Source organism: Bactrocera dorsalis, chromosome 2 (assembly GCF_023373825.1).
Source record: "Bactrocera dorsalis isolate Fly_Bdor chromosome 2, ASM2337382v1, whole genome shotgun sequence".
In the NCBI taxonomy this organism is placed as follows: Eukaryota; Metazoa; Arthropoda; class Insecta; order Diptera; family Tephritidae; genus Bactrocera; species Bactrocera dorsalis.
Window position 1 is genome coordinate 27405220 of NC_064304.1, and position 17611 is coordinate 27422830.

Genomic DNA, 17611 nt, shown 5'->3' on the forward strand with positions numbered 1-17611 from the left:
AATTGAATGCTTAAATAACTTCTTAGACAAGATAACCAAAACGATAAACAACATAGCAGTTCGAACCAGCTACTGGAATATGCTGCTGCATTCGTTGTTGTATGAAGCATTTTCTATTAGAGCTATTTTTTTGGGAAAAAGAGAAAAGTTCTCTTCCATCATAACATGCACATCTTCGTAATCTACCACTTTGGCTTCATACGAATTCGATGGTTACTGTGGCCAAGGAAGACTACCTCCAGAATGTCATATGGATTGGGTCAAGTGTCGTATTCGTTGTTAAATGACACTTTACCGCCGCTTTAGGACACTTCTATTCTTTGTTTTTTATCACTGCCCTTTTAACCGTCTACTTATCAGATCCATGGACAGCACCTGTGGCTATACTCGTAGAAGTAATTCTTTTACAGAACTGATCTTCAACGATATACAATGTTGAGTACTACGTGCATGCACGTATGTATGTATGCTCCATAAATTTTGTAATAATATCGCATAAAGAATAATTTCTGCTGGAGATATAGCAAGTGTCATAAAAGTCAGCAATGGGTGGTGTGTATAACAGCTGCCGCAACATTTACGCTGCTCGTAAATAAGACAAATGCTGCATTTCAAGGTTCCAAGCTGTTGCATGTAACGCCAAGCAATGCTAAAGTTACGCTATCTTGCTTCTGCTAGCGATTCAATAAAAATGTGATTTTGAGTAGAAGGAAGCTAGAGAATGTGTCCTATGTGTAGATATGCTAATTTATATGCTCTGGCATATATGTTGCTTTAAACTCGGAGAAATCGAATGAAACATTTAATGAAAAGAGTTTAAACTGAACTACACACTAAGTTTCTTCTTCCTCTTTTCCAAGAAATATTCATTTACTCTCTATCCGTCATTTCATTCTTGTTTGAAATTTCTATCAGAAATCGGTTTAATTTACAATAAATCTATTTCATTAACATGTGTATGGATGAGTTTCAGCTATAATCAGTGTTATGTGGAGAAATCTAGTCGAAACGATATGTAACTAACACCTCCGGGAAGGTCTAATATTATCGTGTTAGAGTTTGCCATTTTTACCCCTTTGGTGGTACCAATATCCTTCGTAAAAGTTAAGATCCTGGATTTTGTTATCATGTTCTTTATTTCAAACATATTTCAAATAATAAAATATTTTGTAAATATCTCTAAATGAAAAATATAGTTATTTCGCCACTGTTCCATTTGGAATTGCTACTAGTCAGTCTCGTGGAAAAGAAAACCTCTTTGGTTTATGCTATTATCAGCACAACTGACTGACAAATCGTCAGTGCTGTCACATTTATTGATTTGTCAACTGTACATAAATAAATACATAACTATGTTATAAGAACATCTGTGCAAGAATGCACTGTTTTGTTGAAAGTTAACTTAAGCAAGGTAAAGAAATTTGCATATCCAAGGGCACAAAATGGATTTTGCTGACTTCGCTGGTACGAGTCGTGCAACGCGCACTTGTAGGCGCAACAATTGAAAGAGTAAGCCATTGCCGACTGAGTTGTTTTTATGGAGAGACAGGGATACACAGTACACATACAAGGAAAAATAAATACCCAGATTGTATACAACAACAAGAATTAGTAGCATTGAACAGAACACGTGCGTATGCAAACAAAACATTACCCACACCAACTTGTTTTTGCGCCTCTATAGTGATGGTTTTCGAAATGAGAGGATATCCTCGGCTGCCGAAGACGCAAATAGAACGCTTGCGCATTCCGTTTCTGAACTCACAAATTACGTTTACGATATTGGCTGCCACACACATTGGCGTCACGCAAAGGTAAGCAGCAGTATCAGCGTTAGCGACAACAGAAACAGCAGTAGCAGCAGTTAAATGGCAGAGCATGGCAGCAACATACACACACGCGTAGAAAAATTGCAGAAGAAAGCGCTTTGCAGCAGTCAAGAGGCAATATTTCGCTTTTTTGTGGCAAGTGGTTGGGTCGTTCGGCGTCCACAGCAAGGCATAGTTCACGTTGCACAGTGTGAGATTTAGTCAATCTGGCATCTCGAAATTCAAAAAAAAAATGTTTTCGTAACTCGCTCATATTTTTTTTTACGTGAGAAGAGACCCCAATTGTTACGAAAACAAACACAAAAGAGAATAAAAAAATTTTATTAGCGTGATAACAGCTATCAAACACGTGCAATTGCATAGCATGCTACAATTGATTTGCAAGCTTGCATTGATTACAAAAGTTTGAGTGATCAGGTCGAAGTTGTGAGTGGTTTTTTTGGCCTAAAATATTTTTTGTATTGAAGGTTATTACTTAAACTTACAATTTTTGTTCTATACAATATTTATTTTTGTACTCAAGTATTTTGAAAAAATTGTTTTATAACCACCTGAAAGGTAAGACAAATTTTAAAGTTTTCAAATATTTGATAGACTAGAACTTCCAAGTCCCACGGAGTTCCGTGATGGGAATGCCAGCAGAATCTTTGTTAATGTGCCCAAAACAAATTTAAAAAATAAAATCCTGCCCATTTTTTGCCTTTTTTTAGTATGAGTGAAATATCGCGAGAGGAGCTATTTTGGATTTGGTTGAGCAAGGTGAAAAGCGAAAAAACAGAAGCGGTCGAAAAGCACGTTATATCAATTTTTGGACCAGATGTTGACGATACCAAAATTAAAGATCGTATAAAAAAGCTTTGCTTCCAATTTCAATCGCGATGGAGCAAATCTCACCGTGATAAAGCAAGATTTATGCATGACAATGCTATTTGGCTAAGTTCAAAAATTTCTGCTGTTGATTTTGCTCTTGATCACACACCATCAGCTTCAAAACAAATACCTCAACGCGGAAGGCGAGAAAAAGAGTTTGCTGAAAGTGCTTCGAGTACACAAAAACGGAAATGCAAAGAGTTAATATCAAATGTAGCTTCGGAACAATTAACTATGGCTACCGCAATGTATCTGAGATCCTGTGGAAAAAGAGACTCAGGAAACATTGTCAAAGAGTTGTCGGCTTCATCCCCTTCGAGATGTGCAGCTATAAAAAGAGGAAGGGTAAGCATTACTGAAAAGAAAAGTCTTACACCAGATCAAGCACTGGCCATGATCGTAGACGAAAATTTATCAACTGAGCAATACCGTGGAATACGATTGCATACGATACCATACAGTCCGAAATTGTATCCATGCTATGACCTCCTTAAGCAATGAAAATTATTGTGCTACCTAAGCCTTGTTACTGTTACTGAAACATATGCCGAAATCAATTTGCAATCCTTAATAGACCACACGGTGAAAAGATTAATAGATGCACATTTTGAGGTTTTTAGGTCGTTCCCTGCCATTCAGGATGAATTATCCCATAGGAAACTTTTCTGAAAAAGCGCAAGAAGCACGCAATAAAGAGTCGAGACAGTATCGCGAACTGGTCACAAGAAAAACGTCCCGAGTTGACACCAACATAGATTTATTGCAAAGGTTGCTTATCACGTCAGACCCTTTGGTTGCAAGTTTACGTTTGCACCCAAAAACCAAGCGTTCTACTTTACCTTCATTGCACTTCTGTCTGACACCCAACTAAATGATGAATTTGATGATTTAGCATAAAAAACTTTGCTTGCAACTCTCTGGAATTTTTATTTTTGTATAAATTCCTTATTTTTTTTATTTCTACTTTTCGCTTTTTACTTTTGTATAATTTGTATATAATTTCTTTATTTTGGTTTTTGATTAATATCTTATTTTGAATATTTTCCATTCTTTTAAGAACTTTCGTTGAATGTTTTAGTTTTTCCTTTTTATTATGTTTTAGATATCAATAAATTTAACATTGAAACAACATTAACTTTTTATTTTTCTCATTTGCAAAGAATCATCGAAAACTAAAGTTCGAAACTTGAAGAATTTTATAGAAATGGTTGTATGTGGGTGCTTATATCAATATATCGACAAGTTTTAGTTAGAAGAGAAAAAAAGAAGAAATTGTGAATATAAATGTGTAAAAAAAATTGTCCCCAACTAGTGTTTTTGAGGATAGTTCGGAACTAGTCCCCTTTGACACTAGTTGGAACTAGTTGTCTATCACCATATTGAAGCTTATAATCTCCTTAACGATCGTGCCAAATTTCAAGTTCATATCTCTACAACTTCATATAAAAATTAATTTTGAGATGCTAGATTGACTAAATCTCACACTGTGCGTTCGTCCGTTGGGCTGTACGCACGAGTCCGTTTCCGCAGCACTTTGTATGTGATTTAGTATTCTTGACGAAGTATTGACAAACATCTGTGGTTGTCTTTGAAAATTATTAGTATATTATACAAATAAAATCTTTAAATAGCAAAATAAAATCGCTGAAGCGCTCACTAGCGAGAAAGTGATCTTTAAATAACTTTTAATGAGTGATTGCGCGACAGAGTTTAGATAATTGTAATAAAATAATTAAAACAAATAATAATAATGTAAAAGCAAAGTACAAAATAAAAGTATGGAAATAAAATATTGAGAAAAAATTGTGTTTATTTTATGGATGGAATATTTTATTGCTTTCTAAAGGAATTTTTATATCAAATGCGTATCTTATGTAACCTAAAACATCCAAATTATACAATGAGAAAGTAAACTCAAAAATATGATAATTATAATTTTGGAAAATTTAGGTATCACAAGGTCTTCAAAATAAAATAAAATATTTATAAATTGGAAAGAAAATATCTTAATTTTGACATTAGCAGCAGCCACATTATATGCGTTTGGGTATCATAAAAAAACATTTCTCTCGATCTCATTATAAGTATAAAATTGAAAAAGTAGTTATTTTTAAGGAATAAAAATGTGTGGAATTAAATTGAATAAGATTTCAATTATATATATAAAAAGTTGGGTTAGGCTAGTATATACTACTGTGAGCAAAGAAATGGTAAGACTATTGAATTTAAATTTTGCGCGAAAACCCTTAATGGAAATATTTTATTCTGGGTTGATATGACTGTCAGTGATACCTTGTATTTTTGAAGTACATGAAGTGCATTTGGCGTTTCTTGCAATGAGTGAAATTATTCAATAAAGAAGTTCCATTAAATTTTGTTTGCGGCATTGAATTGGTGGTGCCGAATCGTTCTGAATGTTGGTAAGGCCTTCAGTGATAATTGTTTGTCGCGAGCAAATGTTTTTAATTAGTACAAATTATGAAAATAGCGTCGAGAACACGTTGACGAGGAACTACGTCCAAAACGGTCAACAACACTAACATATGATCCATACATTAATAAAGTAATGGGATTGCTGCTTCAGAATCGACGAACAGAGATTTTACTGACATCGTTGGAATATCGAAGGGATTAGTGAAAACCATTTTTAAATGTCATTAGGGCCTAAAAAAAGTGAAAGCACGATTGCTTCCAAAATAACTAAATTTTTTCGAAAAATCGCGCCGCGTTTTCGTCTGTGAATCAATGCTTTCCGACTACTAGGATGTCATTAAACGTATTAATACCGGCGTTGAGTCCTTGGTCTATGCTTACGAACAGGAAACAGACCATAAATCGGCCGAATATCGTTGCAAAGGTGAGCCGAACCGAAAAAACTATTTCAAAGTGGATCAAAAATCAAACTTATGTTGACAGTTTTCTTCGATTATCGAGATGTGGCGATCTTCGAATTCCTCCTGAATGGCCACACTGTCAACAAGGAATACTGTTTAAGTGCTACGCGTCGTTTGCGCAAAGCTTTTCTTAAAAACAGGACCGATTACTCTTGGTTTTTGCACCACGATAATACACCGTCGAATACTGCATTGATTGCTTGTGAGTTTCTGTCAAGTTTTCAACCACCGTGTTTAGTCAATTATAGACATTGACGTGTATTGAAGAGTATTCAAAGAATTCACTTTAACAACTGTTTCGAGTATTGGAAAACCACGTTGTCACAAATGCATAGGAGAGTATTTTGGGGAGGAAGACATAACTTTTGAAGAATAAATCAAGAATTTTAAAATTATGAACAAAATTTTACTGTTTTTTTTGCTCATTGTATTATTTGACATTATACCTGAACTACCGTAGTTGGACATTAAATCTCGACTTATTGAGATCATTATAATGCTGAGGTGTATTTCTTTTTCCGAAAATTTGCCTAAGGGTCCAAAGGTGCCAGATCCCAGATATTTTTGTCTTAATCGTGCAAACTATTAAATAAAATTTCATATTTGAGCATTCCCCGATGCCATAGAGTAGATTAATTGCATGCATTATCCTTAAGGAGAGCAGATCATCGTGTTTACACATGTACTATGTATTAGCTTCCTCATTCTGTGTATTTTCATATAATGTATAACCTATTTTTAGTTTAGAGTGTTCCTGGACTAAAAATCTGTATTATCAACAACAACAATAATAGCTCAATATTTGTCTTGAATGAGTTATCACGCTAGATGGAGGTACTTTTTCTTACAATATTGTGTACCCATTTAAAGCACTAAGAACAATAAAGACGTAAGAAGAGATTAGAAAAGGTAACATGCCTTAAAAGTTCGTTGACAAATCGCTTTGCTGTACACTAAAGTATAATTAATATATGTCCTGGTCAGGAAAATACTTTAAAAAATAAAAAAAAAATGTTGTGGCACAATTTATTATATGTTTATTACTCAACAGAGGGTTGATACCAAATTTCACTGGGAACGATCTATGGCGAAGTTACTTCTATGACTTGTTTTTATCAACTAAATTATATTTACTATCAAAAAGACTACAATTAATTTTCAATTAAAAAATTAAACTGTATTCTTTCACTATTAAAAAACAATCGTTTGTGGTGTGCGTGTGCTGTGCTCGCCTTGTGACTCGCTACAGCGGCTATGTAGCGGTGGCAATCAGCACAGTGCGGCGGCAAACACGCGTCTGCAACAAAGCGATTGCACACAGCCGCAAAAATAACTACAAACAATAGTGATTTGTTGCAACAGCTGATATAAATATTCATGTATTCATGCTTCCTAGGCTTGTTTATGAGTGCGAGCCCGTGAGTGTGCCAGCCGGCAGAAATTGTATCCGATTTGGCAGTAAGCAGCTGATGTGTGAACGCGCCAACAAGTGAGCCAGACAAATAGACGCAATCACACCGTGCACAAGTGGAGAAGTGGATATGGAAACAATTTGGAAAATTCAATGCATGCGAAAGAGACGAATGGAAAAAGCAAAAAAAAAATCGCTAGAATAACAATCCTTATAGCGCAAATTGTGCAACTGACTTTGGAAGTAACATCCTCCAGCTTGTTATGCCAGTAAGTGAATAAAGTGTAAAGTAGCTGCATCCGCTGTTGGTAGTTTTATTGTAGCGGAAGTGGGCACTTAGCGCTAATTGATTGCCAATAGCAAATGGAATGTAAACAGAATGGAGGCGTATTGCCGTTGCAAGTGTCAAGGTGGTTTTCTGGTGAGTGTGGGCGAGCAAAGACGAATGAAGAAAACAATAACTAGTTAGTATGACTTGTAGGCACAGCTGATAATGCAAAATTATGTTTAAATATTTGATCACAGTTCGAATTCTAAAAACAGGTTTTTTAATTCCTATAATTATTAAAAATTTTAAAATACCTCTAATGTAGACTATACTTAATTTGGGTATAATACTTGAAATTAACTTATAAGAAAATATGAAAGGGAAATCTGAAGCTCAAATTAATATAAAATGCAACATAGTGAATCCAAAAACATATTTGAGAAGTCCATTACTAAAAAATTTCTTTTAGTAACTATGTGTTCAGTTTATATGGAATCTATATGCTATAGTAATCCGATCTGAACCAATTTTTCGGAGATTATATTATTACCTTAAGCATTAATTTATGTCGAATTTCGTGAAGATATCACGTCAAATGTAAAAGTTTTTCATACAAGCCCTTGATTCTGATCGTTCAGTTTGTATGGAAGCACACTCTGATCCATTGATATGATGTAGAGTCGAGTAGTAGCATAATTATATGTATTTCAAATGTATTTTGGTTACTAAGAAAACTGTTTGTCGTGGCGTATGAGTAATGTACGAATATGTGACATTTCTTTCTACATAATTTTCTTGAAAGCGTGAAAAAAGTAAAGTTCTCTCTTGACGAACAAAGGCCAAATCCTACAAGTCACTCACTATTCTCGTCCTGCTATATGGTGCAGAGGCTTGTACGATGGCAACAACTGATGAGTCGACGTTGCGAGTTTTTGCTTCAAATTTTTCAAATATCGAAATACATCAGACAACTTATCATAAAGCGATTTCCATATTTGTTGTAGTTTGTATTAATGACTCATAAAAATGTTAAACTTTTGAAGACTTTAGTTGCTATAAATCTTTGTTTACAACGTTCTGTCTTGATGCTTTAAACCACATAGTTGTACCGCGTTTATATACAACTTTAGAATGACACGAATTCACAAACAAACAGTCACGTATTCGTAGAAAATCCAGGTTGGAAGCAATTGACCACAAATCAATAGTTATTATTGTTAATTGCCCTGACATGACAGCATCGCACAGACACCAATACCACATAAAGCCACCTGCCAACGAAGACAACATAACGGGCACATTGGCGTGAACGTTCATTCTTACTTACGGAGTGTCAATGGAATTCTATCTATAAGAAAGTTGTTGTTCTACAAATCAGAGTGGTGCAAGTTATGCAGACTATGCATGTTTGTATCCTGTTAGTTGGGACTCTATGACGGTATTAATATACTCTTGGAACATGTTGCTACAGAGAGATGGCGAGAAAAGTTGAAATCGTTACTTTAATAAAAATTGATAAGACTTTTGCAGGAGCGAACAAAACGCCATTAAAGCAAAACCTATAAAGTACCATAACTAAGCACTAAATTAAAATTAGCAAGGGGCACCACTGTGTTGACATTTTTGGAAAAGTGGATGTGGCCTCGCCCCTTAATAAGTTCAATGTACCGCTTTTGACTAATACATATTGAACAATCTGGAATGCGTATATCCAGTTCTTCAATATAAATATATGCTAGTAAGCACAGTACCTTAATACATCCCTGCATGTTTTCCTATTTAGCCAGTATGATAGTGAATTGTTCGCAGAAGAGTCAGATACTGGTTTTGATAATACGCGTTCTCGAAATTTCATCACGCCTCCAGTTCACTGAAGGCCTTTGTGTTTTTCCAATTGTTTATATATGTCTTAATTCACCATATAATTTCTAGTACTGTTATTTGTTCACCGTTTTAAAATCAGTCCTCTCCTTCATCATCAGTCAAACTCTCACCATTGAGTCAAAAAATTCCAAGCTACCATAATGTTTGCGGTGTACGAGTGAATGAAGACGTGATTGCGCTTGCTTATATATACTCAAGTTGTAAAACGAAAACGTGAAACAACATTGAAGTCATTTATTAAATTTACACAAATAAGCGAAGCTGAATATATTTATCCTGTACTGCTGGAAGTTATTGCCTATTTAATTTTTGGGAAGTGCCATTTAATGGCGGAGTCTCTGCAGGAGTGTAGATATGAAAGAAAATCCTGTTGAGCCAATTTCGTGAATTTATGAATGTGCGTGTGTACTCGTATATTTAAAATAGTGGGTCTGCCACGTTCAGGGAGAGTACCTGTGGAACAAGCATAATTAAAATTTTCTAGCCTAAGCGTGTAATATGTTATATCTTAATATTATAACTTCCACTGTTGGCATAGTTATTAAAATATGTCAGTTTGAAAACTAAAATATATAGATCTGGTTTTAAATTCGGGAAAAAAATCATCCTGTATATATCTTTAGTGCAATAGAAAGCTATACATTATTCGTGCAAAGTTTTATCCCCTTATAATAATTGCTTCTCGATTTGTGTACCGGAAACTGAACGAATAAAATGGAATTTAAAATTGTGCTATATGGAAAGTAGTTGTCCGATTTCGGCCATTTTCACAATGTAAAAATAATGCCACGCTCTAAATTTGGTCGAAGTCGGTTGGTCGGGTCTGGAGATATGAGATTTCTCCAAAAAGGGAGCGGTGCTCATGGTAGTTTATAACAGTATTCTTATATGGGAGTAAACCTTCGATTGCATCCATTTTCTCAATCGAAGTCTTTATAAAATTTGTTCTCAGCAAATTTGGTTATTGTAGCATAAGCGATTTTGGAGATATGTACATTAAACTTGTTCGAGGGAGAGACCACGCCCACTTTTTTAAAAAAATTTGCCCACAGGTACCCCTTGCTGCTGCGGTCCTCTGTATCAAATTACATTTTTATACATTAAATTAATGCTTAGTTGTGGCATTATATGTTTTCGCTTATTGGCGATTTGTGGGCGTGGCAGCCGCATGTGGAACCCGAATACCAAGCTTGATCGAGATATCTCAAGCTTTACTCAAGTTCATCTTGCACGCACGGATGGACGGACGGACAGTCAACCGGATTTCCAGTTTTATCGTCATCCTTATCATTTATATACAGATGTATAACCCTATATCGGTCTCGCTTAGTTTACAAAACTATAATACTCTGCAGCGATTGGTTGCAAGAGTATAAAAACATAGAATGGAAGAGTTTGGTGATTCTCAATCGATGACCCAATACTATCGTAAATTACTGGCAAGAGTTCTAATATGTAATCTGTCGTTTGATATTACTCATACGCACCGACGAACAGCGTTTTAGTAAAGTATGGATAAGTTAATCCTTTTTTATATTGGTAGAGTCTCACGTTTTTTTTCACTGAAAAAAAGGCTTAACACAAAAAATATACAGCCAGTTGTAATATATAAACCAAGAAAGAATAAATACCTTGTAACAAACAATAAGTAAAAGCTGCAAGAATGACTTTAGCGAAGCTAGAATTGCTCCAGTAACCCTTTCTGTCACGCCTTGTAAGTATGTCAACGAGAATGCAAGAGAAACCACAACAAAAATGAAATTGTAAGACAATAATGAAATGAACAGACATAAGTTGGACCGACAACACACTCGTACAAAAACAACAACAACAAATGTAAATAGAATCACGTTTAAAGCGCACTGCCAACAAGGCAAATGACGCTGTTAATGAGGCACTCACTCACCTGTGCGCTTAAAGGAAGTGATATTGAAACAAAAGTATATAGAAGCAATGTAGTACATATAAATAAGTAGCAAATGCAAAAGTAAAGAGTGTGCATGATAAACGGCTTTACAAAGTGACAGCGTTACTGAAGACGACTGGCAATTAGGGTTTGGAAAAGCTCGGTTACAAAGAATATCAGAGAATGGAAAATGAGTTTTTAAAATGCCATCGATGATAAGGAAGCGCACCTTGAAAGAACTGCCGAATGAATATACGATGTGTGGATAATGGTTTTTGTATGTGGAGGTAAATTTTTAAAAGAAGCTTTGGAAATATATGAAAAAGGATTTGTAAATAGCTAGTTGTCATACTTTCCTCGCGTTTGAAGTAATTGAAAATGTGGAGTGTCCAAATCAGTCAAAAAGTTATTATAGTGGACTAACTACTGACATAAGCACGTGTGAGAATATTCACAGTAAACTTTATTTCTTTGATAAATAGTCGACTGTCATTCTAATTACTATCATACCAATTTTATTCAAATATCACCGCTCTCGCAATAAAATGGACTATCTTTTTAGTTTCTCATAATATTAAAAACTGAACTAAGCTTTGACATATCTTCAAAGTTTACAGTAAATATTTTGTTTATTATTATATATATAATTTAATTCAAATTGACTGTAATTGAATAATGAATGCGTACAAATCATATGCATTATACATATATCTGGCTCCACATTCTACTTATCTCCTTTAAATAATACTCCTCACGTTGATAACGATTAGTATGAAAAATTTTCTCAGTTTGGATTACTTTTGTGAATGGATAGGAGATAAGTACATTAAGTAGGTGAAGTGGGTGAAATGAAGTTTACCCTTTATCGTGCTCGTTTGTGTTATAGACAGTTGTCCAAGCAAAGTAAAGCAACTTTTTCGCCATTTACAGGATTCCCCGCTATTAATCCGTATTTTTTTCCAGTGCACATACATATGTACATATAAAGGCGAAAGCTTTTTGTTGCGAATGACAGCAGCATGATGTAAACTTTATTCTCGACCAACCCTAAACGCTTTTTGATTGCTATTCAGTGTAGTGTTGGAATGTTTCCGCAAGGCTTTAATGCATTTTTTCGCAATGAACATTTCACTTCTACGAATTATTTGTTTGCATTCGTTGGCAGTTCACATACTCATCATGCAGACCTGATCGAAGTTTAGTTGATAAGATGAAAGTATGCAAATTTTGAATATTATTATTGTAAATATTTTGGTAAACAATTGGTATGCATATTATTACTATAGTGAGTGGGCGAAAACTAAAATAATATCGGTATTCTGCTTAAGACGATTGTCTCATGTCTCTAATTATCACAATCTTCATTCAGTGACTCTGTTAGTCGGGAGTTTCATTTTGGTATTCTGGCAGATACAGTATACTACTATACAGTATACTACTTTACTGCATCTGTCAGAATGCAAAAATGCCTGAGGGAAACGACTCTATAGAGTTTGGTTGACATAGCTATAGTAGTTTCCGAGATATGTACAAAAAACTTAGTAGGAGGCGGGGCCACGCCCACTTTTCCAAAAAAAATACTTCCAAATATGCTCCTCCCTAATGCGATCCTTTGTGCCAAATTTCACTTTAATATCTTCATTTATGGCTTAGTTATGACACTTTATAGGTTTTCGGTTTCCGCCATTTTGTGGGCGTGGCAGTGGGCCGATTTTGCCCATCTTCGAACTTAACCTTCTTATGGAGCCAAGAAATACGTGTACCAAGTTTCATCATGATATCTCAATTTTTACTCAAGTTACAGCTTGCACAGACGGACGGGATGGACGGACGGACAGACAGACATCCGGATTTCACCTCTACTCGTCACCCTGATCACTTTGGTATATATAACCCTATATCTGACTCTTTTAATTTTAGGACTTACAAACAACCGTTATGTGAACAAAACTATAATACTCTCCTTAGCAACTTTGTTGCGAGAGTATAAAAATATGTTCTTCTACGCCTAGTAGTACGAAGTATACAAACATTTCAGATTGAAAAAAAATTTCTTTTGAGGATTTTAAAAAATTATATTGCAATAATTTGTAGTATGTAGTAATAATTTATAGTAGTCAAAGCTGTTTGGAGGAAGGCGCAGTGAATTCATCTAGCCCTGTATTGTTCCCTCTCATCATCATATAAGGGTCTGCTTATCCATACCTTAGGATTTAGAGAGTCCGATAGGATCAGCGGTCCGAGCTGTGGTTATCCTTTAGCAAGAAGCAGCTTTGTTCCATAACCTGAATTCGTCTTATTAGTCCCTCTGTACTTTATGTGAACAGTAACCTGGAGGTGACTCTTTGTGAATTTGTAATTCATTAAGATTTTTACGGACTGATTATTGGTAAGAAAGCAAAATGGTGTTCAAAAATTTTTTATTTCAAACAAATATTAAAAACATGAACTGTTTGTCCAATGGCTCAAGCATCTTCCATTTTATGCATTGAAATACTATATATCCAAAAAAGAGGAAACTAAAAATAAATTTTTTACTTTTAACATTATTTTAAATATGATAATGGAACTCACAATAGATTTCTGATAATATGATGGACAACTGCTACTATTTTGGATAATAGAAGAATAAGCAGAACGCAGATTGCTCGCTAAGTTTGATGGAAAGTTAGAGTGCTTCTTTCATCTCAGAGGTCGCTACTCAAATTCTTAAAAAAATCCTAAAGTTTTGTCTAAAAGTTGGTGTCAAATTTTCGAAGAAAATAAGTTCTTATGGGTTGTTGTAACCAGAGCGCAGGGAGTCTGTTTAGGTATCACATTTCCGTTCGATATTAATCGTATCCAACATCCAACTCGGCTCTTATCGTAACTAAAAACTCCAAGAAAATCACACAAAACCAGAATTTCAAAAAAAAAGAAAAAAGTAATAATTGCTAATTAAAATTAAATATGTATATTAGAAAAAGAACAAATCATTAAAAAACAGTGCGAATTCACATAATCCACAAAATCTATATCACAATATCCCATTAAGGTTACGCTTGAGTTTGAACAAAGCCACCCTCGGAACAAGTTAATCATTTCGATATTGCTGAAATATTAGAATGAGCAGCTTTTGATGCTGCAGAATCACTTAATTTACAAGTTTCATTAACTTTGTTATTCATTACCGCAATCCCTTAATTAGAAATCCGTTAATATTTAACAAAGCGCTCAACAACGTGGCACCTCACAAAGGTGTTGGCTAATTTCAAATGTTATTCACGTTCTATACACGCGCACCAGCCAAACTCTCACCTGAATAAATAATTTAAATCACTTTGTAAATTTATTCAACTAAACTGGGATACAATTTATTTTGCTGCCCCAAAATAAACACCTACAAACACACGCATACATATAAGCTCTTAGTAAAACAAACAACTTAATTTGCTCAATTTAAACACGCCCACAATATTCACAAGCAAAAACTTGCGTCAATTATGCAAAACCCTTTTAATCTTTTGTGAGAAATCTAGACTCGTCAAAATAATGCCGACTCCATCCAGAATAGGCTCTTCAACCTTGCCAGTCACCTGAACTCACATAAAATTACTTACACCTACCAAACTTGTTATCCCGTAACTATTGTAGTGAGATACATATATGGATATATATATTTGGAGGAGTATATACTTGTATATACCTTTATAAATATATATACAAATATATATGTATATCTATATACAATATATAAACTAAGGTGAAACAATTGCAACACTGTTTGCCTTCTATCTATCTCTCATCCTTATCTACCTTACGAATCTGTTACACTTACAATTATTTGTCAATTTGGAGGTAATAATAATGAAGTGACAATCCGGCCAACAAACCAGGTGTAAGGCAAATCAAACGAAACCCCGAAAAGGTACGAGAAAATTTACAAAACCGATGCCATAAGCTTAAAGCGCTTTTATTCATTTTGTTATGAGATGTGAAGTGAAAAGGGATGTCAAGTAGTTTTTCGTGGTGAGTATGTGCCTTCGATTGCTGTTTGTGGTTTTTCCCACAATATTTTCACACTTTACTAAGGTAAAGTCCTTTTATGCACGCAGCTATCAACAAATTATTAAACCTTTTTGTGTTTTTTTTTTTATAAAAATAGCATCTTGTTTGAGATAATTGCAAGTTTTTTCTTCATACAGTTCAACCTTCAGAATTCTGTCTCATTACATTAATAAATTTAATTTAATTTTCTTTAGAAACTCATTTCTTTATTTTATTTGCCTTTGCTTATATTCGTCAAATACTCCTGTATTTACTATCATTTATAATTTAAAATCCGATTTCTTTTAATTGTATGTTTATATATTTGTTCTACTTTATCAGCAAGCAAACTTAAAGAGCTATTCGCTTGCTGTTTAAAACATAAATGTTACTCAGTTGCTTTAATTAAGATGGGAACCTTTTCGCTGCCACGAATATTCATCAGTCATTGTTGCCTTAAGAGTCACAAAATAACGGCTGCTATGTTAAACCGTTTAGACCTATATGAGAAAGTCGAAGGCATTTATACAGAAGTGAATACAGCGATATACAGTGGCTAAAAATGTTGATGATTTACGAGAACGTGGTTTGATAGGAAAAGTGAACAAAACGATGAAAAAAGGATAGTGAATCTGTTTTCGCAGAATCCTGCTTTAACACTGCGGCCAGGACAAGCAAAATGAATAGCGAAAGGTTTGGATATATCCTGCGAAACTATCCGAACCCTTCTTCATACTCATAATCTGAAATAACGCAACACGATGAAGAAGCCTCTGTTGACTGAAAAACTTGTGACAAAGCGACTCGCTTGGGCGAATGAGAATATTGATAGAGATTTTGAAAATGTAATTTTTTCTGATGAATTTTCTATATGGGCACGTTCTGTCCTCACGTGAGCCTGGTCAACTTCCACCAATAGGGTTTTTCAGCGGACCGTAAAACATGGAAAAAAGGTGCATCTTTGGTGCTGCTTCTCAAAGCTGGGGTTCGGCATTTTCTACCTCTTTACTGACAACCTAAATTCCGAGAAAATGATAAAAATCTTCAAAAAGGCTTTATCTAGCCAAACAATGGCTCATCAGAAAAAATGAAGATTGGATTCTGCAGGAGGCCAACGATCCTAAACACCGCAGCAAGCTCTTTACTCAGTGGAAAACTCAATCTGGCATCTCTACATTGGATTGGCCGTCGCAGTCGCCCGTTGCAAACCCAATTGAAAATGTGTAGGCATATATTAAACAGAAGTTTCGTGGAAGACACACATACACTTTGAAGCAGTCAAATTAGTAGAAAGCATGCCTCGGAGATGCCAGGCAATTCGACACCGGTGGCGACTGGACACATTATTGACCAAATTCCATCATTGTTTGTAATGTATACGATGTATACATAAATATGAAAGTCTCATAAAATTATTTTTTTTTTTATAAATAAGCACGCTCTAACTTGACAGACTGTATATATGTAAGTCAATATACTTTTGTAAAAAAAGGTCAGTCCCTTGGGTAGCAGAAAAGTGTTCAAGTGAAGTAATATAAAGCCAAAAATCAACAATAACTACTCCAGCAGCCAAGAACCCAATGAAAGGTACAAGTATTTTAAGCCCCACAAAACGGATATTACATTTTGTGGCAAATATTAAAGTTGTGTCTATTTAACCAGCGACCAGTTGAAAATAGCAACAACACAGATATATATTTATATACATATATATATATGAAAGCTCCTTTTTCGCACATCATATTATAATTTCGCGAAAATATAAAAAAAATGTTTTGTTTTTCGTTATCAACATTGTCACAACGCAACATTGTTGAACTCGTGACGTTGTTTGATTGACTTTGTGTACTTTTCCACTTTTCGCTCTTTAATATTCAAGCCTGTGCATAGCCTCTTACTTACAAAAACATTAATTTTTTTTCCAAAATTTACTCGCTTGCCTTTTTATGCCATAATATCAACACGAATATCCCATTACGCAACCGGCTGTAACCATGTTTGTGTTTTAAGCCCTTGTCATGTTTGTCATGTATTTATTTACATAAGTTGACGCGTGACTTTATTTTGTTTTGCATTTTAATTATCATAAAAATGAAGAAATGTCAATATTGTTCAAATAAAGCGTTGTGAAAAGGTGTGAAAATCCCATTGTAATTGATTTGTCACTTTTCAAAAGTTTCGCTCATTTATTTTGCATTTTTTCAAATATTTTTCAGTTTTTATCGTTAATTGTGTTGTATTATTGTGCAGCTTTAAAGCGTGTTTGCTTTTTGTTTAATAAATATTTGCACTGACTGATGCAAATGTTGATAATGAGCTGCTATATAAGGAAATGTATCTGAAAATTAACCAGTAAAAAGCGAGAGTTTTAATTATATTTTATTTCGAATTTTAAATAAGCAATTTGCCATGAGAACAAACTTACTTCTTTCGTCTAAAAGCAGATGTAAGCAAACTTCCCTTTTTTAAGTTACTCAAAGCGCCTAGAGTTAAAGTGTTAACACCACCACCAGCTGGGTAGCT